The sequence below is a fragment of the Tupaia chinensis genome, unplaced genomic scaffold (genome assembly GCF_000334495.1).
Source record: "Tupaia chinensis unplaced genomic scaffold, TupChi_1.0 Scaffold145147_1, whole genome shotgun sequence".
NCBI lineage: Eukaryota > Metazoa > Chordata > Mammalia > Scandentia > Tupaiidae > Tupaia > Tupaia belangeri.
The window spans coordinates 3035986-3057533 of NW_006205007.1; the positions used below are offsets into that span (position 1 = coordinate 3035986).

The 21548-nt window shown below is 36.7% G+C and overlaps 1 long non-coding RNA gene across 1 annotated transcript in view; it reads left to right on the forward strand.

Moving 5' to 3' along the window:
* Positions 1-21548, forward strand: part of LOC102501128 (uncharacterized) — a 64079-nt gene that overhangs the window by 12121 nt on the left and 30410 nt on the right. Inside the window, exon 2 of the long non-coding RNA XR_337292.2 lies at positions 4814-4875. This is a non-coding gene — a long non-coding RNA (uncharacterized LOC102501128). The remainder of the gene's footprint in view (positions 1-4813; positions 4876-21548) is intronic.

Genomic DNA, 21548 nt, shown 5'->3' on the forward strand with positions numbered 1-21548 from the left:
TCTCTCTATATATATATATATATATATATATATATGAATATATATATATATATATATATATATATATATATATATATATATATATACTATATATATATATACACACACAATTATGTTTTGACGTGTGTAGAATTTTAGTCACCCTTGAACTTTTTGTTTTTACATTGATTTTCTAGACCCATGTATTTCCATTAATTACTTATTTCTGCTCTTTCATATACATTCATAAATATTGTCAGTTTGGAAATCTGTCTAAATTGTAAAGAGAATCTCAAAGAGTCTGCGCCATAGATATTTTATGTGTTTATGCTTTTTTTTAGAACATTTTAATATGCTCTGATAAAAATTGGTGTTTTTCTAATATTCAGCTTGGTGACTGAAAAGGATTTTTCAAAAACAAAAAAAATGTAACTCTCTTTAATTTTCCAAGTGCCCTGTACTTTCCAAGGGACCTTTTGTACTTATAGTTTGACAGTGCATGTGTTTAAAACCTAACAGAAAAAGATCACTGACTATAAAGTTGGAGGGTAGGCTCAGTCTACCCCTACTTTTCCTCCTTAATGGCTTTGGATAAACTTTATTTTGTTTTTCAGTTTTTCATTTTCTTTAAAATAAGTTAGAGACGTCAAAGCCTTCAAGATTTTATGAGTCCCAAAGAAGACACAATTGAAAGAAATGTGAGGGCATTGTCACCTAGGTGCCGAGTACTTTTATGGACACAGACTTGTTACCTCAGAAAGTTCTTTTAAGGAAATTAACTCTTCAGAGACGTGACATACTGAGAGAGACTGGGTAATAAGCAAAGGAAAGTGAAATGCGGAAATGGCCAAGGAAAACTGGTAGGCAGTGGGGATGCTTCCCCTTTTGCTTGTTTTTAATCTATAGTCTAGTTATTCCTATTTGAAAACCTACTGGCACCAGGTATTATCAACAGGGATGAGTAATATGTCATTTTTATCTTTACTGGGTTACATTTGGCCCACAGACGTGACAGCTGTCAGTCAGGTGGCTGGTCGATGAGGAGATACATATAAAGAGGCCAAATATTTTTGTTTCTTTAAATACTTATGAGTAAATCACTTTAGCTGGAAACTAATTGTACTGAAATTAAATAGATTGCTATTCACTATATAATTTATTGAAGTTAATTGCTGGAAGAATCAAGATTTTTCTCTCTGAATATGTAAGGTAAACAAAACGTTTTTCAAGTTTCTTTTTGAAAGACGAGAGTGATTACTTTTCCTCCAGTGGAAAATAAGCTGTCTTTCAGATAGGAAGGTATTGCAAATAATTGCTTAAACTGCATACATGTACAAGTTAAAATTTGCAGGGCAGGTAGAGTCACCACTGTTTTATGCCACCATTTCTTATTAAGAATTATGAAAAGAAACCATTTCTATACATTGAGGAAGTTGGCATGGGTATTTTTGTGATATAGCATTGAAGATTTATTAGAAAAGGTATGCATGTAGCTCCATGTCAAACAGATATCATTTCTTTTCATAATGAGAAAAAGAAAAATCATGGCATTTTAAATTAAACCCATAATTCAGGGCACAGTTAAAATGATCATTTGGATTGTTTTGAAGTATTTGGGCTATGTCTCACATTGTTCCAGCTCAGTTCACTTATATACCTAAATAACTGATAGTCATAGCAGTCGTGTGGCAGAAGCTTGGGATCGTGCACACTGAGCGCTCATGATGAACAAGGTAATACTATTAGCCAAGAGTAATGCACATGAAACCTTACAAATAGAATTCTGAAGTGTACTGTAGATGCATGTTCAGTTTTGCAGTAGAGAGTCACCATCTTTAAAAGCAAGTGCTCTGATTCTTTGAGAATATAGTACTTGAAAGATAAGGAAAAGTTATCAAGTGTCTAGAGTACATCCTTATTCTTTAAGAGAGTAATGAAGTTACCTAAAAAACTTGGCAACTGTGGTTAATCAAGTGTCAGAATTAACATAATGAAACAATGACAAAATATCAGATGAAAATAGCAGTTTAAAACCACAATATAAATATTTAAAAATATAAAATATGCTTTAATTGTCTGATACCTACACTTCATGTAATAATTTGCAATAGAAAGTAGATCTGGGTTTTAATTTTCTAAGATGTATATTCATTAAAATGTTCATGCTTAAGATGATGTCTTTAAAAGATTATACATTTTTGGTTAAGTAGACTATTTCTGGTCATTTTGAAAGCCATGTATATTCCATGATTTTAAACAACAATTAAACCAGTCTAAAAGAGTCTGATTCTTATTAATTTGTGGCATATTCATATCATCATTGATTTAAATTTTTTTTAGGTACAGCGGTCATTAAAAAAGTCAGATTAAATTTTTTCCCACTATGCAACTATTTATTAGGCATGTAGATTGAAAATTATTTATGGGATCATCAGAATAAAACACTGGCTCATAATATTAGTAATTCATATTGGTAGGAGTCTTTCCTTTCTTAGCACCAAGTCTACCCCCCACAGCCCAGAAAATTGATTTTATGCATAATAATTTATAGCATTCTTGATCAATGTATGCTGTTGTGTCTTTTACATTCATTACCCATGTTGCTTGTGAATATGGAATGTGGATATTAAAATGGTTTCATATGTTTACTATGTATAGTGTCTAGATTTGAGCTGCTTACTTGCTTAAATAAATGTTTTCAATTTGCTGTAATACAACAATTTGTAGAAAAATGCTGTGAAGCATAGTTAAAAGAATGAGTCCTTGAAATAGAATCACTTTTTAAAAATATGTCCTAACATGTGGTCTCATTTTTCTGTGTTTTGCATTGATTCAGATCCTATTCTGAAAAAAATGATTTTTGCCTAAACTTTTGAATTCACAAAATAAAAATACCCAATATACAATGTACTAATTTTGGAAATCAATGACGTAACATCATGCTTTAGTACTCTCTTGATTGTTTATTCCACAGATTCTTCTCTAAAGAAACTCTTTGTAAAGTAATGAGAATATGTTGCTACTTTTAGTTATTAAGTATTCTGCTCAATACATGCTTTTAAAATGTATTAAAACTAAAGTTAATTCCATATTGTCTCTGATTATATTCCCGTAGCATGAACACATTTTTAAAAAACTAGCACATGGAATTTTTGAAACTAGCATTTACCATTTCACATTTTTTATTTGGGAGATTTATTTATTGGGAAATAACATTTTATTCAGTAAAGAAGTAAAAGGAGACTAAAGTGCTATTTATTTAAATAGCCCATATTACATATGTAATTAACTCTTCATCTTTCAGCTACTGAAGACAGTAATGAGAGAGATCAATATTAAAATATAAATTGGTTCTTTTACAAAAGTTTTTGTTTTTCAAAAATCTGAAAATTTGTCAAATCGTTATCAGTTCTGCCTACATCCGGCCAACCCACTGTTGAGCTAGTTGGCTCTGATTCCACTTGGTCTCATCAGCTTCGCGAACGTAGGTACCTCAGCAGTGCCTCTTACAAGATACCAAAATCAACTTTTAGAGATTAAAAAAATACATTTTGGCAATCGAAACTCACCAGTGCCTTTCTGCTTCTCCAGGAAGTTGTACCCGTCAGCACCTGCTGAGGGCTTTGTTGTCCAAACTCTGACAGGTAAAAAAATTCCTGTAGAATAAAGCCAGACCAGCTGGCTTTGAAGAGAAACCCCCCAGTTTGGGCTGCGTTTGCCTCCTCTCCTTTTCTATGAAGACCGAGGCTTTGCCCCCTTGATCGTCAAGCCGTGAGATGCGTGATCCCTCTGCACAAGTGTCTGGCAGGCCTAGGTGCACCTGTTCCTGTCACTCTGGAGTAAATTTAGCTGTAAAGGTATCACTGACAACCAGACCTTTGTCAGTGCTGGCAAAAGAACACAGAATTGCTTCTCTCCCCTCCCCCTCCCAACCTCCTGCACTGTGAGTTCCAATGGAAAATATCCAATCGGAAGTCTATCCAAAAATCATTCCTAAAACATGAAATTGCTTTCATATGGTACGAAGAAGTAAGTTTCCTCATTTCACACAGCCTTTAAAATTACATTTCCAAGAATAATCTTGGAACAAGACAAGTTTTTGTTCAATTAATTGTGGCTGGAAACTTTTTAATGGAAACATAGCACACACTTACTTCATTTCAGGTTATTAAATTGTGTTACGCATTAAAGTTCATTGCCATTATTTGCTGAAGCTCATTTGTTCTTTTCGATCCAAAGAAATATTAGATGGTTAAAACTTATCACCTTGGAGGGATTAATCGTGCTACCCCAATTAGAAGGCGTGTAGTTCTGAGACTGAAGAACAGTATCTCGTGCTCAGAGCACTTGAACTCTTGGACGAGGATGCCATTACATTTAAAATGGCAGCGAGTGTCGAAGTTTAGAAGCTAGCTCAAGGCAGAGTTCTCTTACTCTTTGGTGAAGGTAAGGACATTTATGCAAATTTTTCAGATTCATTTCTTCATCAATGGTTTGAGAAAAAGTCTCTTTCAGGGAAAACAGAGAGGCAAGCAGTGTTCATGGATATGTCTGACATAAATACAGTAGTCGGGATATATAAAGCAACCCAAGGAGGGTCGTGCCTAGCCGAAGCATTCAGAGCTTCAAGCTTAATAAATAATTATGATTCTTCAATGGAGTTATAGAGACTTGTGCAAAGTACTTCTAACGTATTATTGCTGTTTACAAGGGTGGGGTGTGATGAGGGAAAGAAATCTGGGTCAAAATAAAAAAACTGCTTTGTAAAATAAACAAAGTTCCTATTTACTTATGATGTATAAACAGCCACTCACCAAGCCTCGTTTCTCTGCAGGGCACCACTTTCAGATAAAAACGTAGACCTGAATGGCATCATCCAGTATCCAAGGAAACCATGTAAGTACCTCTCTCACTGTGTACTTCTCTTATTCAGAGTTTAAAAGCTAGCCGAGTACTGAATAAGTGAGTGTTTTTATTTAATAATTATACGGGAGGTACGTTTTAGGAGCTTGCTAAAAAGAAACAGGTTCTTGATTGTTATGTGCGTCATAACAAAACCCTTATGTTTTCATCATATTTCATAAAATTATGTGTTTAGTCCCAACTTCTCCATCAATTCTTGTTCTTAGGTACAAAACATCTACTCAAAGTCCTAATGAATTGAGAGTTTCAAACTTTTCCAAGACCCATTAGTGTCTAACAATGTTTCAGAGACCTCAGGCCAGGAGGAGCTTCTTAATTGTAGCAAAACTTCAAATTTTAAAAACTAAGAAAAAAAGTTTGGAAAATAGCATCTTATTAGTAAACATCTATATATTGAAAACCAGCAAAGAATCTTGAAAGCAATTGTAATTACCAATATGTAAAAATCTGGGGAAAAAGTTGGGAAGGCATTTTTTTCTTTTCTTTTCTGTTCCCAAACTAATATACATTTTTGTAGCTTACTTTAAGATTATGATTAATTTTTAGGAGCTATGAAATGTACTGAGGAAATTTAGTTTCTAAACAGCATACTATTCTGGCGAAAGAGTTCCAAAATATTTAAAATTTCTACCAAGTAGTTCCTTACCTGGACTTCATTTATTTTTTTCACATTTGTACCATATATTTTTTTTTTTTCATATTTTAGAGAAATTTTTTGCTATTATAGGAGCGTGCACTCTCCGGAGAGTCAGAGAGAGACCAAAAGTAAGAAATCAACCCTCGAGGAGGATGGTCACACCCCCAATCCCTTCTCTTCCATTCTCCTCTTGGGATTTTGGGCACGCATGCACACATGCCTGGCATGAGTTTTAAGCTGCCAGGGCCGGGACTTGAACCACCATCAACTATTTGGGAGTCCGGTGACGTAACTATTATGCCATCTGCTGGTCCCTGTACTCTGTACTTTTTTTTTTTTTTTTGGAGAGGTTTTTGCTGTAGGGCGCGTGCGCTCGCCCGACAGACAGAAAGAGACAGAGAGACAGAAAGTGAGAAATCACCCCCCCAGGGGGGATGGCCACGCCGCAATCCCTTCTCCTCCATTCTCCTCTTGGGATCTTGGGCACACATGCACACCCGCCTGGCATGAGTTTAAGCCACCGGGTCTGGGACTCGAACTGTGGTCGACTACGTGGGAATCCAGAGACATAGCCATTACGCTAACTGCTGGTCCTCCTGTACTATGTACTTTTAAAATAAAATTATTTTCAATATGAACTGATTATTCTTTATTGCTTATGCTTTTTCACAAAAATTAAAATTTCTGTATACTCATGTAATAATCGGTCTATTTTTTACCATCTAGATGAACCATTCCACTTAGATAGCCTTTTAAATACAGATGTATTTTCATTGAGGCTTTCAGGAGTTGAATTTAAAAGCAATGAATTTAGCCCTATGACTTGGGAGTTTTTCAGGTTACTTTCATTTACTTCTATTTACTCACATATTGTTTTCTTTCCTTTGTACCATGGTTCCTTGCTAAGCATAAATGGTAGATAAATTCGTTCACTGTTTCTCTGATGAATTAGAGAGACCCTATCTAACTGCAGTAGCATTTTGCTTCATCACATTACTAAGTTCAGTTGTTTACTGTACTTTTGTCCTTTCACATGTGCTATAAAATGAGTCTTTCTGAATTGCAAGATGAGAAGTTGTGTTAGGCTAACGAGTTTGCAGGAACTTTGTAAGGACTTGAGGGCCTTCTCACCCAGCAGGCGGACCTGACAAGGAAGTTAGTTTTTTCACTAGTTACAAACTTCAAAACTGTGGACTTTGAGGTCTGCTGTTTGCCCTCTAAAATAGGAATTCCTTGCCACAAAATAAAGGTTAGGCCATTGCTGGGTAAAGTTGGCAACACAGGAGGATTGGAATAGATTTTTATAAAGAAAGAAGATGTTAATTGAAGGGGAGACTGGCTGAAGTCTTCCCTTCATGGAATGGAATTCTCCGTTTTGAGAAAATGCTATCTTTTGAAATGAATTCTTCTTGCAGTGAGAGGAAAATGAAAATCTACACTGCAATGATCGTGGTGCAGATTTAACTATTTATGATAGCATATAGATTTTTAAAATTATTTTATTTAACTTTATTTATTATTTATTCATTTGTTTATTTAAATTTGACCATAGAGGGACAGAGTGAGAGAGAGAGAAAGAGAAAGTGAGAAAGCAAGCCGCCAGGTCCAGGACTTGAACCACAGTCGATCATGTGGGAATCTAGTGCCTTTAACCACCATGCCACCTGCCGGTCCCAGCATATAGATTTTTTTCAGGAAAAAATATTTAAATTTCATAGATTTAATTCAACCTTTAATACTAAAGGTTGAAATGACTTTATAGAAGTAATTTATATACGATTGGTGCAAAAGTAATTGCAATTTTTTTTTCTCTTTAATACCAAAAGGAAAATAACTGTGTATGTATGTATGTGTATATATATACACATATATATATGTATATATGTATATATACACACATCTATATGTATATATATATACACACACACACACAGAGTATATATATTACTGTATATACATATATATAGATAACTAATAAATATCAATATATTTATATATATAAATAATTGTGTGTGTGTGTGTGTATATATGTATATATTGGTGCAAAAACAATTGTAGTTTTAAATCATTATAACTCGGCTCAAACATATCTTTATTAATCAAATAGGTACCATTACAAACAACATGTTTTGCCAATGAGAAATAAGTTTGTTTAGAACTGTAGTGAAACTATCCCTGCTTAAGGCTTCAATGAACTCTTGGAAAGCATCTTCTGCATCTGGCTGTTTGTGGAAGCATTTTTTCCTGCAAAGAGTTTTGAGGTGCTTGAAAAAGTGGTAGTCTATTGGTGAAAGGTCAGGTGAATTTAGTGGCTGAGGCAAAACTTCGTATTTCATTTAACTTTCAAAGTGTTGGTTGCGTGACATGCAGTCGAGTGTTATAAGGAACTGGGTCCTTAACCAATGCTGGCGGAAGGTGTTGCAGGTCTCATTGCATCTCATCGATTTGGGCATACTTCTCAGATTTAATGATTTTGCTGGGGTTCAGAAAGCCATAGTGGATCATACCCCACCCAACAGTGACCATGACTTTTTTTTTTTTTTTTGAATACAAGTTTGGCTTTGGGATGTGCTTTGGAGCTTCTTCTCCAATCAGTGGACAGGTCATCACCAGTTGTCGTATAACTTCTACTTTTTGTCACACATCACAATCTGATCAAATAATGGTTCATTGTTGTGTAGAATAAGAAAAGATAATACCTCAAAATGACAATGTTTTTGGTTTTCAGTCACATCTTGAGGCACCCACTTATTGAGCTTTTCCATCTTTCCATTTGGCTTCAAATCCCTACAATGGTTGACCTTGAGTTCTTTGGCTATAAGAGGATCAGCTTCGATGATTGTTCTCAATTGGTTGTTGTCAACTTCTAATGGCTGCTCACGATGCTCCTCATCTTCAAGCCTCTCATTGTCTCTGTAAAACTTTCTGAACCACCACTGCACTAAGCCTTCATTAGTAGTTCCTGACCCAAGGGCGTTGATATCACTGTCCTCCACTGCTTTATGACCCATTTTGAACTGAAATAAGAAAATTGCTCAACTTTGCTTTTTGTCAAACATCACTTCCATAGTCTAAAACATATATATATATAATATATATATATATATATATATATAATAAACAGCAAGCAATAAGTCATTAGCAAAAAAACATAGTGAGAAATGTACATTAACATGAATATAACATAACTACACTTGTTTAAGAATGTATCCAAATCAAATAACAAATTTCAGCAATGCGAAACTGCAATTACTTTTCACCAACCTAATACATATCTGTATATACCATATATCATTCAAAAAGATAAATACTCTAAATATGTATATGTATATATCCCCATTCCCCATCCATCAGTAGTTGTCAATCTAACATAGAGCAGCAGCATTCAGTAGAGCTTTCGTGATGATGGGCAAGTCTGTATCTATACTGTCTGTTACAGTAACCACTAGCCACATGTGGCTGTTGAGAACTTGATATGTGGTTAGTGCAACTTCTCGGTTTCTCAACTAAATGTTAAAAAAACTTTTCCAGAGGGAGAGTGTATTCACTAGCGAGAGACTAGGATGGAGGTGTGTGACAAGGCACTCCCCATTGGACATGGTGACACCTTGTTCTCTTCTCCTCCATCTGTTTGTCCTTTCAGGATTTTGGGCACACATCTGAAATTTTTTTTCAAGTCACTGGTCTGAGACTTGAACCACATGGCCAGCCATGTGGGATTCATATGCCTTAACAACCAGGCCATGGGCTGCCCAAGAAACTAAATTTTGATTTTAATTACATTTCCTTACATTTAAATGTACATGGCCCACGTGTGACTTGTGGTAACTGTATTAGGTAGCATAGTTGTAGTTTAGACCAGCTAGAAATCTGGAGAGATTCAAATATGTATGGATTTAATATCTTTTTCTATGATTTCTTATCTCTACACCCATTAACACTGACCACAAGTAAAATCACTAATGCCTGAAGAGGAAACGTGCTCCAACATTTATGTTACAGAATTTTAAGAAATGTTGTCATGTGATAGGCTAAATTTGGAAAGAGGAGTATTTCATTTTCATCAGAAATTAAAATACCCTCTTGTGAGAAATTTCTAATCCTTTGATATTCTGTCATACAATATCTTTTTTTGTATTCAATATTTGAATTATCATTGTGGTAGAATTTTTTTGGGTAACATTTTCCCAGAGATGGATGTTTTTAATATTGTTGATGGGAAGACATTATAACATTGTTTCATATGCCTGGGATAGCAAGTTTGAAAATGGCCATTATAAGCAAGACTGAATCAAAAAGATAAATACTCTAATTGAAAGTTCTAACTATGGTGATAAATATCCTGAAAGGTTCAGTTACAATTTCCACAACACATCCTTGAAAATAATTCCAAAAATGTAATCAGCCGACAAAGCTGCTCACTAGCCTGGTTTCTTCTTAGCTGATTCTGCTCCCAAAGCACACATAGGATTTAAATATACTTCCACGGCCTTTCAGACATTTAGTGAAAATGAACATTAAACTATATGGTAATATTTTTCTAATAATACCAGAGCAGTAATATTATAACAAAATAATTACCTAGAACATATTGAATATTTAAAAGGTACATAGACTGAAAAAACCCCCAGTAAACTCAGATCTTGATGGCTGTTTATTTAAAGGACATTGAATTAGAGATCATGATAAATATTTTTTTTAAAATGAGAAACATAACTTTTATCCTTTCAGAAACTTCATTTATTGGATGTGGGCATATTCTTTTGGATAGATAGGATTCAGACAAGAGAGAGGAGACTTCTTTTTTTGGCAGACCCTTGGACTGCCTGGTTGGACTATTTTTCCTACTGCAAAATACTGGATTCCAGATTTTAAAAAAAAATGCTTTCTAATGAATTGTTGGCTTAAACAAAATTTTTTTTTTAAGAAATTTTTTTTTCAACATCTCTAGCGATCCTTCTTCCTCACTTCAAAAACCAAGAAGTGAAAATGTGTGAGTTAAAACTGGAGAGTTCAAAACAGGGAGATCTAACAACCACATTTATAGGCCCTGTGTTTGGCCTCCTTTTAGATCTTTAGTTGTCTTAAGTTAGATAATCAACCACTTTTACATTGCCAGGTCTATTTTCGGGGGGGAAAAAAAAAGGCGTATTCTCATTCAGAAGCCAGTGTCTGTGTGTGGAGAAAACATGGCTCACCATCATGGGGATCCTACGAATCACTGTCTTCTATGTCCCTGTACGTTTGATAGCTGTACGCAGGAGAAATTGTTTTCATTCAGAAATATGGACTGTGACCCGTGAATCCTTTATCCACTACCTCAATCTGTTATGGATTTATCTATGCATTTTACGTTTATTTGCTTATGTACATATTAAAAAGTGGCGATAATAGGCAATCAATGGGACAGCTGGTGGCAAACAGCTGGATAACATGTGGCTGATGGTGCAGTTCACGTTCTGGACACAGCAGCTTGAAAACCGCACTGGGTAGGTGTGTGTGTGCCCCAAATCCTGAAAGACATGGACAAGGGATTATGATGTGGCCATGTCCCATAGGAGATGCTTTCTCACTGACCTCCCCTTTTCTCTTCATCTCTGTTGCCAAGTGCATGCACTCTCTAGCAAATTAAGAAAAAAATGTGTAATAAACTTCCAAACTCCTGTCTATACCTTCAACAGCCATCATCTCATGATGGCTGTTTTATTTCCTATTTCCACTTTCTACCTTCCTCCCAAATAACTTTGAAGTTAGTTTCAGACATATTATTTCATCTATTAACATTTCAGTAGGTATCTTTAGAAGATTAAGAGTTTTTTAAAGAATTATTTACTTGATTTTATTTATTATTATTATTATTTTAATTTGCTATAGGGCATCCAGCATGTGTGCTTACCAGAGAGAGACAGAAGCAAAAAGGGAGAGAGAAAGTGAGAAAGCAAGCCACCAGGTCCGGGACCTGAATAGCAGCCAGCCATGTGGGAGTCCAGGGCCTTAACTACCACAACGCCTGCTGGCCCAAGACTTGTTTTTTTAACTAGAAAAAAGAAAATTCATACCTAAAAAATTAACTATATCTAAAAATTAAGTTTTACCGTTACTTTTCTCAAATATACAAAAACAGTATTAAATTTTTCCCAATTAGCTCATAAATTTTTATATTTTTTACTGCTTGAAGCAGAATGTAAATGAGGTTTATACATTGCAATGGGTTGATGTATCTCTTTTTCTTTCTTTCTTTCTTTTTTTTTGAGAGGTTTTTGCTATAGGGTGCGTGTGCTCGCCAGAAAGGCAGAGGGAGACAGACAGAAAGGGGGATGGCCACGCTGCAATCCCTTCTCCATTTTCCTCCCGGGATCTTGGGCACGCACATGTGCCCGGCATGAGTTTAAGCCACCGGGTCCGGGACTCGAATGGCAGTCGAATACATGGGATTCCAGTGACATAGCCATTATGCCAACTGCTGGCGTATCTATACATTAAAAGAGATACCCTGATGTACCTCTTTTAATGTATAGATTTTTATATTTCTCTCCTTATTTGTTGAAGGAACTGGACAGTTCATTGCTGTGGCGCTTTCTTCAGTCTGAATTTGCTGATGTGTTCCTGTGGGGTTGTTTAATAAAGCTCTGCTTTCCCAAGTGTTACTTGTTAATTGATAATTAAGTCTCTAGAAATTTGATCAAATTCTTCTGGGTGAGGATGAGCAAGATTATGAGTTTTCTTTTTGTGATCTTAGTGTCTTTATTCATTAGAATTTACACTAGAGTAATGTAATTTTATCATTTCTGCTTCTTATTGACTGGAATGTTTCTATAAACGATCAGTAGTCGGTTACTTTGAGTTTTCATTTATATTTAAAAAATCAGGTTAAATGCTTGGTTCTCTCCCTGCATCAGTGCTCAACAGAATGCATACTTCCTTTGTATGTCGTAAAGGTGATCAGTATTTGGTCCACCATAACTGATATGACAAAGTGTAACTGGTCCATCTTTAACATTCCTTTCACAAACCTGGAATCAGGACCGTATCTGCAAAGTTCTGTCCAGGAAATGGTACTTGAAAGCCCAAATCTTGAAATTAGGGAGCTCATTGCTACGAACTTGATCCTTAATCGATGTCTTTTAAAAGGAAAGAGCTGGGATTTTTAAAAAAAATTTTAAATAAAATTTATTAGCAGTTCCTATTGATGCTTCCAATGAATATTCAGGCCAACAGGTTTTAATTGAATCATATCAGTCTTTTATATCTATGTCATTTCTCCCAAACTGACAATCCCAAATCAAAAAGAAACTAGGCCTGGTTCACTTTGTGCTACAATACGTTTACAATGGGCTCTGAATCACCAGACTACCACCAGCAGTAGGGATGTGTATGCCGTGTGTATCCTGGGCACCGCCCTCGCCCTCTGTAGGCACGTACATACAACTCTCCTTTTAAATGAACTGGAATGGTTCCTTTTGGTGTGATTATGTCGCTAGCTAGGAATACAGTTAGATTTATTTGACTGTTTTTGCTTTCAATTTTCAGAGTTTAACATGTTAGCCAGGTAAGGCCAGAGCAGTGTATAGTGTAGGATGAATTATTTCTCACTCACTACATATGAATTATGAGATTTTCCATTCTGACTAGCGGGAAAAGGTCTATTCCTGGCCCTAAGTGAGTGCCAGGCACTATTCTGTCTGTAATTCTTTCAGATGCTTCTTCCCTCAGCTCTGGGTAGCTTTCTCACACATATGCCCCATCGGTACTGTGCTACATTCTTGAGAGTGACTCTCTGCAGGTGGCAGGGGACTGTTCTCTCTGTATTAGTTGTCTCCTCCATGGCGCTCTGGCCTGTGAGCCCTAGTCCTTTTTTTGCCCATACTCTCAGCTGTCTCTTCAACTCAGGGAGTTTCCCTCTCTTCTTGCCCCTTCCTGTGCTTCTACTGAGAAAGCCTCGCCTCAGTGAATTGCGATTACAGGATTCACCTCTTGCTTCTTGTCCCACAGGGATCACTGTCCTTCGTGACCTGATGCCTCATGTCCTGGAAACCACTGTTGCATCTCTTTTGCCCATTTTGTTGTCGTACGTCCTGCTAGTCTGTCTTGGGTAGAATGGAGAGTCTCTCCAGTTGTTTCCAGAACAAGTTTAGCCATAGCTTATTAATCCAAATAGTATCCTGATATAAAACTCAGTATTTAAAACAAATAAAAGCATATTCTGATTGGGTTGTGTGTGTGTGTGTGTGTGTGTGTGTGTAGGAAGTGCCTTTGAAACACTGCTGCTATAGTCTTAAGACTGCCAGTGCAACTTCTAGGATCCCTTACTGCTATTTTCCTCCCACATCATGATGCTAATCCCACCAGATGAGTCCTGTTTTATTTTTTACCACTATAGGCAATTTTGTGGTTCATTCATTCATTGCATTAACAGGTGTGTTTGATTCCCAACTATATTTCATATGAAGTGTGAGGGATACAATGGTGAATAAGCCACTACCTATCCCCTTAGAATCTCGCAATTTTATTTTCACACAGAAACTTGTACATGAATGTTCATAACAACCTGATTTGTAAAAGCCAAAAATTAGAAATAGCCAAATATCCATCAGTGAGCGAGTGGTTAAACACATCATGATGTATTCGAACTATAGAGTACCACTTAGCAATAACGAACTGTAGTGATGGGTCAACACCTTGAATGAACCGTGAGAAAATTATGCTTACTGAAAAAAACTACCTCTCTTAAAAAGATACATTACTAAATGGTCCTATTTATACATTGATGAAATAACATAATTATAGTGATGGAGAAGAGATTAGTGAATACCAGGGATTAGGAAGCAGGGAGCAGAGTGGGTATGACTGGGCATAAAGTGAAAGCCTAAGGGCTTGGCCTCAAGGTCTGGTGGTTAAGAGAAGTGGATCACATATGGCCGACAACAGGTTTTGAATCTTAGCCCTGGTGGATTGAGACATATGCCAGGACTGGTCTGAGAAGCATTTCATGTTAGGCAAATTATCTTTATAAGCAAAATGATGTATAGCAATCAAATGTTTAAAAAAAAAAAAGAAAGAGAGAAAGAAAAGCATGCCAGGTGCATGTGCGTGCGTGCTCCAAATTCTGAAAGGATTGAGAAATGGAGAAAAAGGAATTGTGACATGACCACGCCCCACCGAGGGATGCTTTCTTCTTTTCCCTCTCTGTCTTCCTGTCTCTCTCTGATGAGACCTTATGAGACCTCTGACAAAAAAATAGCAATAGTACTAGGAAGTTGTATGATGGTGGTACAATTGAATATTGATCGTCCAGTGGTCACTTGAAGGTAGACCTGTGGTAAAGTGCATAGAGTTTAACCACACACACAAACACAAGTAAGTGCATGAATGACTGGTGAAATCTAAATAACCTTTGCAGGTCGCACTGTTTCCTGGTTTGCATAGTATAGTTTTGCCAGATGGAACTTGGGACTGGAGACCAAGTGACAGGGCACAGGATCTCTCAGTACATCTTTGGACATTTTTGCATATTTTAGATGACTTCAAGATAAAAAGGTTTTTAAGCTTTTATTTAGTATTTTATTTTTTAATTGCCAGAGATGCATGCACTTGCCAGAGAGATAAAGAGACAGAGAGAAATTCTTCCCAATGGGTATGGTCATGTCACAGTCCCGTCCTCCATTTCTCCTATTGGAATTTTGGGTATGCATATGTGCCTGGCATGTTTTTCAGGCTACTAGGCTGGGATTCAAACCTTGGTTGGCCATGTAGGATCTAGCTCCCTTAACCATGAAGCCATAGGGCCAGCCTCCAAATAAAAGCTCAGAAAAATTTTTTTTTGCAATTTTAGGCCCAGCAGGTGGTGTGGTGGTTAAGGTGCTGGTCTTGCACATGGCTGACTGTGATTTGAATCCCAGACCTGGTGACTTAGCTTCTTTCTCTCTGTCTGTCTCTGGTGAGTGCACATGCCCTGTAGCAAATTTTAAAAAAATAATAAATACAATGAAATAGTTCTTTTAAAAATTTTCAATGTTATGGAAGATACATATAACTTAATAGGCAGTTATAATACATGATAGCAATACTCAGTAAAGGGGAAGTAGCATAGGCTCTACACATGGAGGAATTCCTTGTTACCACTCTCAAATGAGAAGGCAATGCCCCTCTTCCACTTTTGTCTCTTAAACCTTCCCAGACAAGTCATATTTCTGTGTGAGGGATATGCATTAGCTGTAATTTACTAGCAGAATGGCTGTGATTGACTATCCCCCGCCTCCACACACACACACACACACACACACACACACACACTCGCAGATGTGTCTTACTCATTATAGCCTCAGTAAAATACCTTAACCATACATGGCAAACATTTTATAAGAATGAGCACGTATAAAGTAACAGGAGGCTCGTGTTCTCACAACATGTTCAAAGTAAGTACAAAGACCCAGTCCAAATTTAAATATCAATCAGTTTTGGATTACACACAGCGTTGGCTCATCTTCGGCCCTCTTCTGCCATCGGCACGGATCAGCCAAAACTCTACTCTGACCCGTTTAGAAATAGCCTTTGTATGGGCAGAAGAACACACAGTTGCAGTGGGATTTGTACATACATTGTCACTTGTTACTGTAGCTTATTTTAATTCAGTGACAGATTGTCACATATTTTGAGTTTTCTTAAGTTCTAAAAGTTTTTTTTTTCTTCTTTGGAACTAAGTAGAAAAGATATTATTTCTGATACATAGGGGAAAGATCTATAATTTGGTTTTGTTGGTATTAGGAAAGCCACTCTTGTCACATTGTGAAGATGCCATTGTCTTAGAATTTTTATTAGGCTATTTCTAAATCTCAAAAAATTCATGAATAGATGGGATTATAATAGGCAGACTGGAAATAATTGATTTCTTCTCTCCCCACCTCCTGAAATTCATCCCATTGTCTCACTCTCAGGAAAACCTTGGAGTTACCATTGGAGTAAGAAGTGTATTTGAATCTTTACCTATGTGTGTTACTGGAATAGTCTAATAGGCAGATAACATTGCTAGAATTCTTAATCTGATCTGACTTTCCATGAAACAGGATCATAAGATGTGGCTATGTGGACTTTTGGTTTGTGTCTTTTATCTTGATCAGCATAATAGCCAGTTTGATTCTACCTAGATCTAATTTATGAAAATCACTACTTAGTTATATATTTGTACATATGTTTCTTTTTCTAAAAATTGATAAATACATAGGGTCTGTCCCATTCATTTTTTTTTTTTTTTGCTAATATAAACATGACATATGTTCTACTTAACAGGTCATTTATTATTGATTAGATTTTGAAACTTTTTCTCATGGTTTTATTGTGGCCAGTTGTGTACTACTTTTCACTTCAGAATGTTATTCATTTTAGGTTATTCATTTTATGAAAATCAGTGTTATTTGATTTTCAAAAAAAACCTGTGTGCTAAATCTTTTTTTAGATTTATTTTATTTAACTTTATTTATTATTATTATTTAATATTTTGAGAGAAGTGAGAGAGAGAAAGGTACAGTGAGAAAGCAACCCTTCAGGTCTGGGGCTCGAACCATGGTTGGCCATGTTGGAGATCAGCGCCCTTAACCACTACGCCACCTGCCAGCCCCTGTGTGCTAAATCTTTCAAAATCATTCTTAGAAACAGTTCAAGAGTATGTTAATAGTATAGCTGAAGTAGATTATTCCTTTCTGGTAATTTGTGATGGCTGTGTGATCAATTTTTATATTGCCTTATTCTTTCTGTATCTTCACTTATTTCTTTCTATATCTGAGAAAATTGTTAGTTTTTTCTTTTTCTTTTTATTTCTTTAAAATGCAGTGATTATAAGGATTTTCAAGGTTACATAATTTTCACATATACAACCTTCAAACTGTACCTGAGTGTTTTAGATTGGATATATATAATCACACTCCTAAATAATATTGCATGCATTTTTTTTTGGATAGGGATAGGAATTGACAGGATCCAATGACTTTTTCATAAATTATTAAATTACTGAAGAAAGTTCTTTTTAAAAGTAGCTTAAATATCTTTGAAATACTAATTTTGGAATAAGAGTAGCAGAAGCACCAATATAATTCCTCCAGTTTATAAAGAGGCACTGACTTCACCTCATTTTTCTCCCCTGTGTCTGTCTGAGCAAAGCTGAGTTGAATTTGCTGATGCTCCCACCTTCTGCCAAGTCTGTCAGTCCCTGGACCAGACCCCAAAACAATAAAAAGCATATTTAGGGCTTTTGACTTTTTATTCCTAATTGGGTACATCTGGTATACCAGCTATAGCTGCTGGGCTCTCATGTTACTGCTCAATCTCCACTGTAATCTGTGTAGGTCACGAGATCTGGGAGGTTATGACACTGAGCCAAGCCCTGGCGGCCAATGTAGCCAATGGACATTATTCCCTCCTCTCAACACAGGACTGGGCCTCTGCTCGGTTTCATTGGTCCTTGGATGCTGTGTCTATGCCTTCATTCTGCTCTTTGGCATTTCATAAAATAGGATCAGATCCAATAAGCACCACCACCTGCCTGATTTCGAAGTATTCCTGAGAGTTGCTCCTACCTCTGCCTGATTTGATACCAAGTTGTTTACTGATGATCAGGTGATGTCAGTGCTCCTTCTGTCCTTTGAATATCATGCCTGCCTATCTCACTGGCCCGTTGGGGACAGCCGTGGATAATGTCAGCTCTGTATTTGTGATCCCAAATGTGCATACTGACTGGTATTGCTAAACATCCATCATGCCTCACACCTGCAACAAAGAGAAGGGCCTCAGACATAATGAGTCTTTCCAAGCTCAGAAGAGTGGCATCCCACTGATTGCAGCAGAGAAGAGGCTCACTCTCTCACTTGCTGTTTAGCATCTCTTAGTTCCAAAGAGCTTTTTTTTTTTTAAGGTAACTTTAAAAATAAAACCATTCAAATAAGAAGTAAAACCAAAACAAGCAATAAAGAAGGGGTAAGGTATAAATGAACCAGAAAACCAAGACCTCCCAACACATCCTTGTCATTTCATAGTTTGAATTTTAGGCTCATGCTCTCTACCAGTAGACAAAGTGAGGTGTAAGAAATGATGTCACTTACTATCAGACCAGAGAGGCATGGAAGAGTCTAGTTCATCAGGAGAGATTTGTTTTTTCCTAGCTTTGGGGAGATTGCACTGAGTAGCTCATTATATGAAGTTTTTGTATCAAATAATCACATTACATTATCAGTGCATATTGATCAATGCTATTCTCCCTTTCTAGCATGACATACTTAAACTTATTCTTCACTGTGCTGTTAGACTAGCACTGTCCAATAGAAATACAATGTGAGACACATATTTAATTTTAAACTTTCAGAATTTACAGTAAAAAAATAAAAACAAAAAGGCATATGTGGAAATAGTTTTTTTTTTTTTAAAGAGTTTTTGCCTTAGGGCATGTGGACTCACTGAAGAGAGAGAGAAACAGAAACAGTGAGAGGGAAGGTAAGAAATCAGTCCCCAGGGCAGATGGCCATGCTGTAATCACATCTCCTCCATTCTACTTGTGGGATCTTGAGTATGCATTCACACATTCCTGGTGTAAATATGAAGCCACTGGATCTAGGACTTGAATCATGGCCAGCCATGTGGGACTCCAGTGACATAATTATTATGCTACCTGCTGGCTCCAGAAAGTAAATTGACAATATCTGTAGTCCATTCAGTATATCCAGAAATCTTATTGGGTTATCAGAAAAGTCACAATGCATTTTTGCATAGAAAAACAGAAAAAATATGTCATGCCTTTTCCGATAACCCAGTATTATTTCATGGGTAATCAATAATAAAATTAATGAAATATGTTACATTCCTTTTAAAAATGTCTTTAAAGTCCAGTATGTCATTTACACTTAAAGCAGTACTCGATGTGGACTACCCGCATGGCAAGGTCTTAAGAGCCACACGTGGCCATGGGCACAGCGCAGCACAGTGAAGCCTTAGTCTGTGAAGGAGATGTTGTGGTGGAGGGAGGGACGACTTTTATTTGTGAAATATCCTTCTGGTACTTTCAGTCTTGCGATATCTCAGCTGCAGTTATAATCATGAACCTTGGAAAGAAAATTCTTCAGTGTTCTTTGTAATGGGGTCATTAATTCTGAAGTTACCATTATTTTATGTCCCCAAAATAATTTGATGGGAACAAGTAGATTAAGTAATGTTCTTTCTTAAAAATTTGTTTAATTTTTTTCTTTTATGAGAGCAAGAGAGATAAACACTCTCAGGGTCTCATGCCACAGTCCCTCCTCATCCTTCCCTGTCAGCCAGGATCATGGATGTGGTCATGCAGTGCCTCCAGATTGACTGGTAACTGAGCCTGGATTTTCCATATGGGTGCAGATTGCCTGAGCGGTGTGTTACTCCTGTACCACTGAGCATGCCCATCTTATCAGGAAAGTGAGTAATATAAGTATTCTATAAACTTTGGACCCTTACTTTCAATTCCTTCATTTCTAGTGAATACGTTAGTTTATGTTATCCACGGAATTCTCTTTTTCATGTCACCTGCTTCCCTTCCCCCACCTCCCAAGATTATGCCATAGGGTGCGTTTGCTCATGAGCAAGAGACAGGGAGAGAGAAAGTAAGAGATCTCCTTCCCCCCCACAGGGAGGGGGATGGCCACGCCTTTCTCTTCCTGAGATTTTGGGGAGGCACACACATATGCTGGGCATGATGTTTTCAAGCCGTTAGGTCTGGAACTTGGAGTCCAGTACCTTAACCACCACTCTGCCTGCTGGGCCCTCCACCTGCTCCCTTAAGACTTTCATAATTTCACCAGCTCTCTCTTCTGGGGTTCCAGTGGGAATTAGTCTGCAGTTTTTCGGTGATGTTTATGATTTTCTGCTTGACCTACAGTTGGCTGTTAATTTTTTTTTTTTTTGAAGAGATTTTTACTATAGGGCATGTGCACTCGCCAGACAGACAGAGAGAGACATAGAGACAGAAAGTGAGAAATCACCCCCCAGGAGGGATGGTCACACCGCAATCCCTTCTCCTCCATTCTCCTCTTGGGATCTTGGGCATGCACGCACATGCACCTGGCATGAGTTTTAAGCCACCGGGTCTGGGACGTGAACCGCGGTCGACTACGTGGGAGTTCAGTGACATAGCCATTATGCTAACTGCGGGTTCCCAAGCTGTTAACTTTTTTGTTACCCTCTTATTGAGACTTGAAACCTGTTGGTTGTCCTCCTCCCCTTCAATGCCTTTCTTGGAATGAAGTGTGGTCAATACTTGTTGAATAAACCTATATGGGTGTTTCCTCTGACCGAGGAAGACAGGGGCATGTTTTTGACTTTTTTGAGTATGTCTTCAATTGTTAGTGCAGTGAGGTATTGTGAGTGGATCCAGGAGTTATAAAATGGTTTCCTTGGTCTTTGTTCAAAACTATGATATTTCCATCAAGCTGTTAAAATACATACATGAACCAAAAAAAAAAAAATCACCTTTTTTATTTCAGGAACAAACACAAACATCTCTACCAACCTACCTGCTTATTCCGTATTGACACTATGAGAAAATAAAAGACTTAGAGAAGAGAGTGCTATTAGCTTTAGTTACATGTTAAATTTTAAGATCCAGTTTTGGTGAAGAAAAGTGACTGTTGTAGGTTCTAAATATTGTGATGAAAAAGTCTTGTTCATGGATATTTGAATCATTCAACTATTTCATTGAACAAACTAAATACATGCTACGATTAAGACATTGTGCTGGGCACATGGGATAAACGGAGGTAAGTCTGAACATTCCGTTGTTCACTGTTTTGTTGGAAAGTCGTATCAAACCAAAGATCTCTGTAAAACATTTGTAAGTTTAGAGTAAGCTACTAAATGGGAGAAAGGCTTGGCAAAGTCTAAATTTTATTGTGTTTTCCTTCTATGTTATTGACACGTAAGTATTTTTAAGATGAATGTATAGATAGTGTTTGTTTATTTATTTATTTATTTATTTATTTATTTATTTATTTATTTATTT